General features: G+C 46.7%; 1 protein-coding gene across 8 annotated transcripts in view; it reads right to left on the bottom strand.

The window, feature by feature from the left end:
* Window positions 1–6,022, bottom strand: part of LOC135089997 (uncharacterized) — a 40,238-nt gene extending 34,216 nt beyond the window's left edge. For 4 of the 8 annotated variants that reach the window (XR_010261717.1, XR_010261719.1, XR_010261720.1 and 1 more), the window contains exon 1: window positions 5,897–6,019. The gene's annotated coding sequence lies outside the window, so the exon portion shown is untranslated. Of the gene's footprint in view, window positions 1–5,896 lie in introns of all 8 variants that reach the window. The other 4 variants (XR_010261716.1, XM_063986191.1, XR_010261722.1 and 1 more) reach the window with 3 other exon arrangements.
* Between the last annotated feature and the right edge of the window lie 6,478 nt (window positions 6,023–12,500).

The raw sequence follows: 12,500 nt of genomic DNA, 5'->3' as shown, positions 1-12,500 counted from the left end.
ACACACACACACACACACACACACAGCAGGGAGTGTTCTCGGCATGGTTTTATTAACTATGAGTGTTTACATGATATGTGAGAGGTTCAGGGAAACACCAGCCAGTCCTTGATTGAGTATATTGAGGAACAGTACATCCTACTCGTGTGATAGCTAGATGGCAACTGCCATAACCAAGTCACTCAGTAGCCCGCGCGGGCACAGGGAGCTAAGCGGTGTTGCAATGCATAGTTGCCACATATAGTACTAATTTATCTAACATCTCCCCCGCAAGTGAATGTTACAGGCATGTAACATGAAACTAACTACATAAACGAAAACATGGCATGGAGATATAAGAAAATAAAATCAACTCGTACATTCACTAATCCAAATAATACTGTTTTCCATTTACATACTACAGTCATGTAAGTGCGTGCGTGTGTGCAAGTTACACTGACGTGTATGCTAGGGTGTGGGTCTGTGCGTATAGAAGTGTATCACTGATGTGCTTGTATATGTGTGTGTGTGTGTGTGTGTGTGTGTGTGTGTGTGTGTGTGTGTGTGTGTGTGTGTGTGTGTGTGTGTGTGTGTGTGTTATTGGACATAGTCTGTCATCCAGGCAGGTTGCTTGCGCTCTCGCGCGGGTCTCGCCAGAGGTGGTGTGGTGGTGTCCGCTCCTGTGCTCGGCGTGGACGTCGTGCTGACTTTGAGGTGCCGGCGGTTGCGTATCGACACCCTGCCACTGCCTGACAGCCTGATAGCGTACTTCCTGTAAGGCCTGGCTTCCAAGACCGTACCAGACCTGTTCCACATCCCCGTTGCTGGGTCCTGCACAAGCACCGCGTCGCCTGCCTGAAGTGTCGGTAACTGCCTCTGTGTTTCACCACGGGCTGCTGGGAGGAGGGCTTGTGACTGGGCCATGTATACTTCGCGGTCTCTGAGGGTGCGTCGCCAATGCTGTCCCACCTTGTAATGTTGGCGGGCAACAGGAATACCATCACGCAACTGTCGACCAGTAGCTAGTTGCGCAGGGGATTTATCGACGCCCCGCAGTGGTGTGTTGAGGTACTGTAGCATTGCTTGTGCCGCCCTGTCACAGTCTAAGCTGCCTCCTGCGCCCGTGTTACCCCTGAGTGCGCGTTTCGCCACCTTCACTGCTGCCTCGGCCCTGCCGTTAGACTGAGGGTACTGGGCGGACGATACTCTTGCTGCTATGCCCCAATCACGCAGGAATTCTGTAACTTCATCGCTAGTGAAGTTTGTGCCTCCATCTGTGGATAAGGTCTCCGGGGCTCCCCATCTCCATGAATAGCCTGCGTAAGTGGGTGATGACCTTGCTGGATGAGGCGTCGTTAGGGAAGTGGAACACCTCTAACCAGCCAGTTAATCGGTCAGCATGCGCCATGTATGTGTGACCATCGAGCTGGAAAAAATCCGCTACCACAGCCTGGAACGGGTATTCTGGGGGAGGTGTGAGGACCATTGACTCCGGGGGTAGGGAAGGAGAGTGAAGCTCGCAGTCAGGACAACTTGCCCGGTGAGATTGTAGGTCACCTTCCATGCCTGGCCAGTACACAGACTGTCTGGCCCGCCTCAACATTGAGTCTAGTCCTTGGTGCCCGGCATGTAGGTGTGCAGCTACCTTGTATCGCAGGGGCTCCGGCACGACCAAACGAACACTACCCTGCTCGAAGGAGTATGTGATTATGTCCTCTGTTACTGCTAGACGGTCTCGCACCTTGAAGTATGGACGCATGTGAGGGGCCTCCTGCGTCTTGTGTGTGCACCAGTCGTTGGCCTGTACCTTTACTAGCAGCCTCTGGTACACAGGGTCGTCTTCAGCTGCTTCTCTCACATCGTTCAAATCGAGCGTGATGCAGTCGCCGCGGCTCAAAGCAGCGAGCGTGGCGGCGCACACAGCCGCCATCACTTCCTCTTCGTCCTCCCCGTCATCCCCATCAGGCCGTGTTTTTAAGCTCGGAAAGCGGGAGAGTGCATCTGCCGCCGAGTTCCACTTGCCAGGCAGATACTTGATTGTGAAGTGAAACTGAAGAGTTTTTTCTTTGAGGCGGAAGAGGCGCGGGTTGGTGAAGTCCCCCAACGCCCTGTCCTTGAAGAGGCCAACCAGCGGCCGGTGGTCGGTCACGATGACGAGGTTCGGGCAACCAAGGAGGAACAGTCTGGCCTTGCGGAGGCACCACACCACCGCGAGCGCCTCGCCCTCTACCGCTGCGTATGCTGCCTTGGCCGCGGTGAGGTGACGGCTGCCGCACAGCGCTAGTTTCCACCCACCTTTACAACAGAATGGGGTCTCTGTAGATGTACAACTACAGTGCTGCTGCAACACTACAAAACCAATACCGTCTCTACTCCAGTCTGTAACTGCTGCCGTTGGGCGTGACTTGTCGTAGTACACGAGTCCCTCTCTAGCGAGCCTGCAAATCACTTCCTGCGCCTCATTGAATTTACCTTGTAGCTGACTATCCCAGTATACTGTTTTGGCGACAGGTTTCTTCAGTAACTCTCTGAAGGGCTCCATCAGGGGTGCGGTGGCCAAGAAGGGGGCAAGCTGATTGACCAGTCCAAACCACGACCTGACGTCCTTAATCGTGGGTTTATCCGGCATCGCAAAAGCTTTGATGGCAGACAGGCGGTCTTCCGTAGGCTTGTAGCTATGCCAGTCTAGGTGGAAGCCTACAAAGTCGACCTCCCTCCTACAGAAGGCAAACTTTTCTGGCTTCAGTGTGATACCAGCACGAGAACAGGTCTCCAGGTAGTCATACGCATGCCAGAATGCTTCCTCGACACTCGCTGCGTATAAGAGTGTGTCGTCCACACACTTGAACTTCCGTGGGATGTCCCTTATGGCCTCATCGAACCGCCTTGTGTATGCGTCCGACGCCGAGCAGTGTCCCATTGGGGTCCTCCGGTAGCGGTAACGGCCCCAGGGGGTGATGAATGTTGTCAGCCTTCTGCTCTCTTCATCGAACTCCACTTGATGGAACCCCCAGAAGGTGTCGGCGACGGTTTTGTAGGTGTGTGGCGGTACCGACGACACCATGTCAAAGGGGACGGGTGCGTGGTGTGTCTCCCTCTGGCACGAAGCATTCAGGCGCTGAAAATCCACTGTGCGTCGTGGCTGCCCGTTTTTCTTACCCACCACCACCATCCTGGCGCACCACTCTGTTGCCTCCCCCGTGGGCACTGGCTCCACGACGCCTCGCCTCACGTCCTCGAGGAGTTGTGCTTGAACCTCTGCCTCCCAGTGCTTGGGTACTGAGGCAGGGACGTGGCAAGCGTATGGGTGCGCGTCATGTCTCAGGTGTATGTGGTGCGGTGGGCCGGACATTACAGGTAGGGGGGACCTTGATGTGTTGAACGTAAAGGCTGAGAAGTGTCTGAGGAGCCATGCTTCTAGCCTGTCCACATTTTCCTCTAGGGGAGGAATTGGTATGGAGCCTGGTCTTGTAGGGGTGAGATCCTCTGACGGCGGTCATGGCTCCTGCGTTGGCGTGGCGGTGCAGGACGCTGCTGCAGGGGCGTGGGTGTGGTGCGAGAGCGGGAAGCCCTGCGGAAGGAGACCGAGGCCCTTGCACGCAGCAAAAGAGAGGTAAGTGGTCTTTGCTGAGCACACGAAGTATACAGGCTGCGCTGTTGACTCACCATTTACAGAGAACGTGCATTCCACGCTCCCCATACACTTAAGATGCTTGTTAGCGACGTCCCTCAGCCCGCTGACGGGCCCCAACTCTTGACGCGGCACCTTGAGGGCGTTGAGCAGTCCGAGTCCAGCCACGCACACCATGGCGCCAGTATCAGCGACTGCCTCCACTTCCACAGTCTGCGCGCCCGTGCGACAGGCCACTGTGACACGTAACGTGGGATGGCGGGAAAGTCCTGCCGCTGCCGACACCACTGCCCCCGACACAGTGGCGGCAGGTTTACTCCTACAACACTTAAGGAAGTGACCCACCTTAGAACAGCCAAGGCACGTCACCGTGCGTGCTGGACACTTGGACCTTTTAGGCACATGACTCCTGCCACAGTTGCCGCAAGTGGGGTGCGTGGGGGCGGTTTCTGCGGGTCTTGTGGTCGCGCGCGCCACCGCCACCTCGTCATGTACCTCCTCCTCCTCGTCACTCGCTATGAACACAGCCTCACCTGACGCGGACGCTGCGACTGTTGCGTGCCCCCGGGCGGCAGCGTCTCTCACAGCCGCTTCAAACGACACACATTTACCTCTCAGCTCCTCCACACTTGAGATATTAACACAGCTTTGAAACACTTCTCGCTTAAGCACTGGGTTATACAAGCCTACCATGAGCTTGCGTAGGAGCATGTATATATTCCGAGAGGTCGTGATCACATTTCGGGCACTTGAACTCACACTCAATGACCTCGGAGGCACAGCGTTGGAAGAACCTTTTCATGGGTTCTGCAGCCGCCTGCTTGCTAGCGAAAAACTCCTCCCAGATGACGGCCTGGTTAGCGGCCTGGAGCACTATTCCTGCGATGGCGTCTAACGCTTCCTTGGGTGTCAGCTGGTCCCACTCATTACCTGGATACCTGGCGTCGATAGCGCGTTGCAGTGCTGGCACACAGTTGAGGCGTATGTGCAGCGTGGCCACCCCGTCAGGCCAGCCGTTGAGTAGTATCCAGGACTCCATGGACCTTCTCCATGTACGAAAAGCCGCAGCCGGCATCTCACCCTCACATTTCTCTGGTGCGACTGAAGCCGGTGGGAAAGGTGTTCTTGTGTTTGCTGGCTGACGCCCATTGTTGGCCAGACTGGCCATGCCGGTCACGATGTCTTGCAGGAAGCTTTGTGCTGCCTAGGTATGGCGGGCGGCTGGGCGACGGCCACTGCGTGGTGTACTGAACCTGGGTCTGGCTGCCATCTCGCTGCTGCAGGGCGTGCAGGCCGTCTGAGGTTGTCAGGATGCTGAGGACTGCGGATCCTACTCACTGCGCCATGTGAGAGGTTCAGGGAAACACCAGCAGTCCTTGATTGAGTATATTGAGGAACAGTACATCCTACTCGTGTGATAGCTAGACGGCAACTGCCATAACCAAGTCACTCAGTAGCCCGCGCGGGCACCGGGAGCTAAGCGGTGTTGCAATGCATAGTTGCCACATATAGTACTAATTTATCTAACAGTTAAGTTAGGTTAGGTTAGGTTAGGTTAGGTTAGGTTAAGTTAGGTTAGGTTAGGCTAAGTTAGGTTAGGTCAGGTTAGGTTTCGTTAGGTTAGGATAGGTTAGGTTACACACACACACACAGACACACACACACACACACACACACACACAACAGGGAGTGTTCTCGGCATGGTTTTATTAACTATGAGTGTTTACATGACAAGGCATTAGTTAGTGAAGGAGGGTTCGTGAAATTAGAATAGAAGTAGTAATTTGTGTGGTTATTACAACAAGCATATTAATTGAAAACACACGCAAAACTATCAGATATCAATGTTTTTGTTCGAGAGAGAGAAAGAGAGAGAGAGAGAGAGACTGCTTTAAGTTGACATGCGGCCAGCGCTTTGTCAACCTGTCGGAGCCTAAGCTAACCTACAATTCTCCTTCCTCTTGCAACACCAACAAAGCAACACCACCACAGTTACTGCCAATTATACTAACTGCCAATTGGATAACAGCTAACTCAAATTACCATCGTCATTTTACAGTCCCTAACTAACAACTGCAACTCTAACAACCCTAACCGAACCTAACCAAACTACTCGTGGTGAAATTTCTCTCCACGGAGGAAAGGCGGAGAAAAATTTACCTTCGCATTGGAGAGAACACTGAATCAATGGACGACCCACCACCACCACCACCACCGCCTTTTCTCTCCCCTATTATATTCTCTCTCCCTCCCTACCTTCCTCCTTCTCTCCATGCCTCCTCCTACCTTTCCTCCCTTCCCTCCACGCCGCCGCCGCCGCCGCCGCCGCTGGAGGAAAAAACTGGAGGGAAATTTGTTTGAGGAAAGCTCCCTCTGTCCTCTTATACAGCTCTCCAAACACTGAAACATTTGACCCGGCAGACTCTTAATATATCTCTAACTCTCTCTATTTTCACAGTTTCTTTCATTTTTCAGTATAAAAAATTACTATTACATTTAATTTGTCATTCTTATTACTAGAATATTTGTTTTTTCTATTTATTTTGTATTACTTTTGACCCAGCGACCTCTCACCCTCATATCTCTCTCTCTCTCTCTCTCTCTCTCTCTCTCTCTCTCTCTCTCTCTCTCTCTCTCTCTCTCTCTCTCTCACACACACACACACACACATACACACACACACATAGATAGAAAAAAGAGAAAGAAAAAGGAGATTTCCACTACTACTACTACTACTACTACTACTATACTACTATCAGCGAAATAGTTTTTTTGGGTAACTTTCACGGCTCCTTGTAGGCTGATAGTCCGAGAGCCACCTGATAGTCAGAATAGTCAGCGCACGTGAACATGTAAGACTATCGCCAGCAGTAAAGGGTTTGAGAAAAACTATGATAGTAATAATACACATTTTCTTTTTAACGCAACCATAGAAAACGCAAGATACATCCTCAATATTTCAAGGGTAACAAAGGTAAAATGTCCAGGCTCACTAATCAGGGTAAGGCTGCAGCAGGTAACGATGCAAACTTGAATAAAAAATACGTTTAAGAAATAGACAGGAGGGAAGTGGTTCTCAGATAGAGTGGTGGATGAACAGGTGGACTCCGTAATGTGGCTGTGGGTGCTGAGTCACTAGGGAGCTTTAAAAGATTAGACAGAATGGTGTGCTTTATATAGAGAGTGCCACGTGAAGGTCTGATGGCTTCCTGCACTAACCCTTATTTATCTATTCATTTATTTTTTTGTTCTTGCGTTCTTTTATCGTGAGTTAACCCACCACTAACCGTAACAGAGCCTCGACTTCCCGTTTTCTAGTGCAGCCAGTCAGGAGGTCCTCAGTGACGGCAACATATCAACGCTCTTGTCTCTTAATGGAAGTTTTGCAAGTTTGTCTCAATATTAGTCAACAAAACAAAAGAATCAATGTGGTCTGCTTACAAACATTCAATCTCTTACTCTCTTTCATTTTCCCTGTTCACCCTTCACAAACTTCCTATCCGTTCTGTTGTTCTGTTCTGTTCTGCAAGTGTGTGCGAGTTTGTGCGAGATTGTGCGAGTTTGTGCGAGTCTGTGTGAGATTGTGTGAGTTTGTGCGAGTTTGTGTGAGATTGTGCGAGTTTACATTTCTTCAGTTCTTGTGTATCTCCTCTAGCAAGGAAGACCTGCTGGCTAGTGGTGATAACTGTGTGTGTGTGTGTGTGTGTGTGTGTGTGTGTAAGTTTTCAATAGTACAGCCACACTAACTTAACTCAACGTAGCCTAACCTAACCTAGCCTAACTTAACCTAGCCTAACTTAACGTAACGTACCCTAACCACCATTTTTCCAGCTTTCCCCAATCCCAGCACCTAATTAGCTTCATCCCGTGTCACACCCACCTGTTCTAATACTTTGCTGTTCCTTCCTTTCAAACTGCACAGCAAGCTTGGATTTCCTAAGGCAACGCAAGCTTCACCTTCTCACTCCCCGCTGCCTGATACACTCACGCCACACACAAAACCAAAGTTAGTCGTGCTGACAAACTTTTCTTAATAAAAGCCATGGGGTCTAGAACGAGTGGCAGCATTAGCCACAGTGACTAACATAATGTTAGTCAATTTGTGACTAACTGAGCACTCAACTTACTCCAATATATCTGACTAATGCCTTCGTACTGTTCACTGCTTCTACTAACCACATTAGTAAAGTGGATCATAGGTGTTAGTCAATTAAATGACTAATTAGTTAGTCTTTCTTAGGCAGATGATGAATCATTAGTACCTTTAATACTAGCAGCTAGCTACTGCTGTCTCAAGGTTAGGGAAACAAATAGGTAACAAATTCAATATATTCATATACAATTAAATGTTCCCTCCATTTCATTGCATTAAAAAAATAAAAAAAATAATAAAGAAAGAAAAAAAAAACACTATAATTGTTATCATGTATAGTATAATATGGTTTTGACTTGAACATTTAACAGAAAGCTCCCCTCAAAACTGTAATGATATATAAAACACAGATGTAAACAATAAGCTCCATTAGTAACACTTCATCCTAGTATGAGAAAAAAATAAATAAATCAGCACAAAAAGCACCTGTTTTGACAAGCCATTAAGTAAATAATACACATTTGTGAGTATTAATCACTACAACTTGCAATGTGGAAAAGAAAGTAAGCATCTCTTAAGATATGAATATTAAACCTTCCTCCCATTCATAAACTAAAGGAAAAAATATGTAAGTAAAGTTAACATAAATGAAATGTAAAGAGTTACAGACACTGTAAAGAATAATTAATTAGTCCACTGCTAATCATTATATCACAGTACTTTTAGGGAAACAACCAGTGCAAAAATAGACATTTAACCTTCTTTGTACAAGCTTTTAACCCAGATCATATCCATATGTCACCATTAATCCTTTAAACCAACACAAAAAAAGAAAATGAGTATTTCTATGGGATAGACTAACTAAACAAATCTACAGAAATGCTCACAACATTAATAAACAAGCCTCACCTATCACTTGCAATAACATACACAAATAAAATATACAAAAAAAAAAAAAGGTAAAAAATGCATAAAAAATAAAAATATATGCATCATATGGTACACGAACAATACTACCCAATTTAGAGAGAGAGAGAGAGAGAGAGAGAGAGAGAGAGAGAGAGAGAGAGAGAGAGAGAGAGAGAGAGAGAGAGAGAGAGAGAGAGAGAGAGAGAGAGAGAGAGAGAGAGAGAGAGAGAGAGAGAGAGAGAGAGAGAGAGAGAGAGAGAGAGAGAGGCATTATGTGAGGAGTTGAATATATTTGGAATGAGATTTCTGCATTTTTGTATGTCAATTTTGGTTTTACTTCATTGAGTTTTACAAGTAGAGATGTTGTTTTTGAATGTGTTACCTTTGCCATACTTGCTACCTAAGAGATGGGATGTTGTGAAACGGAGGAAATGTTCACAATTTTTGGGTGTTCAATATTAAACACACCAAGCCTGCAGGTGATGAGGAATTGATGAGATCATTTAACGTTTTGGGATCAATTCCATCCTCTTTAAGTTTACTTATTACCTTATTCATAGTGTGAGTGTGCTGCAAAGCCAAAAGGTCTTGCAAATGTTCAGCGAAGTCTGTAATAACTAGAGAAGGGAGCAACTTCTCCTCTCTCAGTGCTAAAAGCCTTGCAACAATTTCCTGGGTGCAATTGATATTTAAATGTGATGAAGCACATTCGTTTCCTTGGTCAGTTATCATTTCCACACAAGCATCACCAGCTTCACTCTGCATACAAATCCTAATCTCTGGATCAGGTAGGGATCATCACAAACTTTAAACTTCCCCGTCACTCTTTTAAGATGGCAATGTATAAACTAGTGCGTCATGTGAACGATTTGTATGATCTAGAACAGCCATCAATTTCACATTCAATTCTATATCCTGGTTCTGAGGAGTGTACATTTGCGTAATGATTTGTCAAATTAAAAAATGTCCTGGTTTTAAAGCACCACGACCTGCATGCAAAACACTTGTATCAACTTTCATAGTGCTAAATACAAAATGTTTGCATAAGTAAATTATGAAGAGATAAAACACAAACTTTCACGCTGTTGTCCACCACCACTTACTGCAACACAGGACCTTGCAAACTTTTTATTCTTACAATTGTTTCTTTTTTTTTTTTTTTTTTTTGTTAATGGGATAAGCAAACAGGACTAGCAATGTTCTACTCCGGTGATATTATATTGCTTTGCAGGACATCATCAGATTCCTTTCTGCAACTGCAAAATAAATACATTTTAATAGTTTACTTTGGTATAGTCCTACACATTTTTTGCATTGCACCTTCAATTCTGCCTTCCTCATAATGGTCTGTCTTTGTAAATCAATTATATACCTGGTTTCATCCGTGGCCGGAACGATGGCTGAACCACATTTCAACGAAGGACATTTGGTCAATGGACATTTAATCAAACTTCCAAAATCATAATTACTTGTGTGTGTGTGTGTGTGTGTGTGTGTGTGTGTGTGTAATTCAACCTTCTGGTCGCCTGCTGATCTCTCGACACAGCCAGCCTCTTTCCCCTACCTCCCTAGCTCAGAGCTAATATGGTATCGATCTTACCTGCGGTATCTACGTAATGATACGTGTGTGTGTGTGTGTGTGTGTGTGTGTGTGTGTGTGTTTTGAAATGAGTGAGACAGGGACGCAGGGGGGGTGGGGTTGGTGATGGGGGTAAAACTGTCAGATTTGACCTTGACAATGAAAAGAAGGCGAGGCAGGGAGGGTGGGAGGGGGTGAGGGGAGTTAAGGGGGAGAGGAGGAGGTAGGGGAGAGATAGGGGGAGGGGAGGAGGTAGGGGAGAGATAGGGGAGGGGAGGAGGTAGGGGAGAGATAAGGGAGGATGGGGTAGGGGTGGTTTCACCTTCCAACGGTTGACCGTGAAAAAAATATTATTATTCTTATTATTCCTATTATTATATTGTTCTTATTATTATTTATATATATATATATATATATATATATATATATATATATATATATATATATATATATATATATATATATATATATATATATATATATATATATATATATATATATATATAGGGCATTCTTATTATTGTCTCAAATCTCCCCATGACATCACACACACACACACACACACACACACACACCACTAAATACAATACCACTGCCTCTTGTTCTGGTATTAATTAATCAGATATGTACAACCGCTATGTTGTTGTTGTTGTTGTTGTTGTTATAGTGTTGTAGTGATTAATATTATAACTCGTAGAGGTTGTTGTTAAAATTGTCTTTTTTGTCTGTCTGTCTGTGTTAAATATGTCTCTGTCTGTCTCTGTGTTTAGTTACAGTGTTAGAAGGTTTAATATAACTGGTAGAGGTTGTTATGTATATATAGGGTGGTTAATAACTGGAACAGGTTAAGTAGACATGTGGTTAGTGGTGAAACATTAGATAGTTTAAAAAAAGGGCTAGATGAGAGCATGGATAGGGAGGATAGATGGGATGGGTAGGCGTTGGCTTGCTCCAATGGTGTGGACAGAGGAGCTGCCTTGTGTAGGCCATCACTTGGCCTCTTGCAGTCTCCTCGCTTCTTATGTTCTTATAACCACCACCACCACCACAGCCACAACCACCACCACCACCACTACTACGAGCCCCTTAACCTCTTCGGCATGGCCAGGCAAAACGCGCGCCGGCGCCATGTCCGGGATTTCCGCGCGTGCGGCAAACTTTGAACACTACCACCCCTACATTCATCAAAACTAAATAGAATCATAACATACTATGTATGGGCATATATGGAATGGTTCCATTGTGCCTTACACACCAATATTCAGTCTAAAACAAACTGCACTTTGTTTTCGTGAGAGGATGGTGATGGTGGAGTGGTGTAAACGTGCTCCTCTTCCTCACACTGATATGATATACGAGTGTTCAAAGACTGAGTCAAATGTGTCTTCTGCAGCTGGTGGCGGTGATGGTGGTGGTGGTGGTGGTGGTGGTGAAGGATGAGGGAGCGGGGGAGATGGAGGAGGAGGTGATTGTGAAGGAGAAGGTGGTGCGGGTGGTGGTGAGGGATGAGGGAGCGGGTGAGATGAAGGAGGGGGTGACTGTGAAGGAGAAGGTGGTGGGGTTTGGTGAGGGTGAGTGGTGAGGGGAAGGAACGCTGGGTGATGATGGGAGAGAAGGAAGCTGACAAGAAAAAATGGCAGGAACAGGTGAAGGTGAGCGGGGGTGGGAGTGGTGGGAAGGTGAGAAAGGTTGGTGATGTAGAGAGGGAGGTGGTACGGAAGGTTGGTGAGGTTGAGAGGGTTCAGATGGGGGTGTATGGGTGACTGGTCTCTATCGCACACGATCACCGCGCGAAATGTAATCCGTGACTGACAGTATGACGCAGTGCAGTGGCGTGATCACAGGATGTGTCAACATAAGACACTTGCCACTTGTTTTATTTATTGTATGATTTATTTATCACTCTTTTCGTAATTCTCATTTTACTATGACATGATCATTATTTTATATTTGTCTATTTTTCATCTTTTTCATCTCGGTATGAGCGAGGTGTTTGAATGTCTGTGTGATAAATTACTGCAGCGGCTGAGAGAGAGAGAGAGAGAGAGAGAGAGAGAGAGAGAGAGAGAGAGAGAGAGAGAGAGAGAGAGAGAGAGAGAGAGAGTTTTGTTATCGAAGTTTTTCTTTCTGTTTTCCTCTTCTTCCTCTTCCTCCTGCTCCTCCTTCTCTTCCGTATCTTTGAGTTTCTCTTCCTCCTCCTCCTCCTCCTGTTCTCTCTCTCTCTCCTATTCGTGTTGTTCCTTTTGTTCCTGTTGTTTGCCCCTTTCTTCCCTCTGTCGCTCCTCCTTGTTCACCCTCCATTCATTGTT

This window comes from Scylla paramamosain, chromosome 34 (genome assembly GCF_035594125.1).
Source record: "Scylla paramamosain isolate STU-SP2022 chromosome 34, ASM3559412v1, whole genome shotgun sequence".
NCBI lineage: Eukaryota > Metazoa > Arthropoda > Malacostraca > Decapoda > Portunidae > Scylla > Scylla paramamosain.
This window is presented reverse-complemented; position numbering and strand designations above follow the sequence as displayed.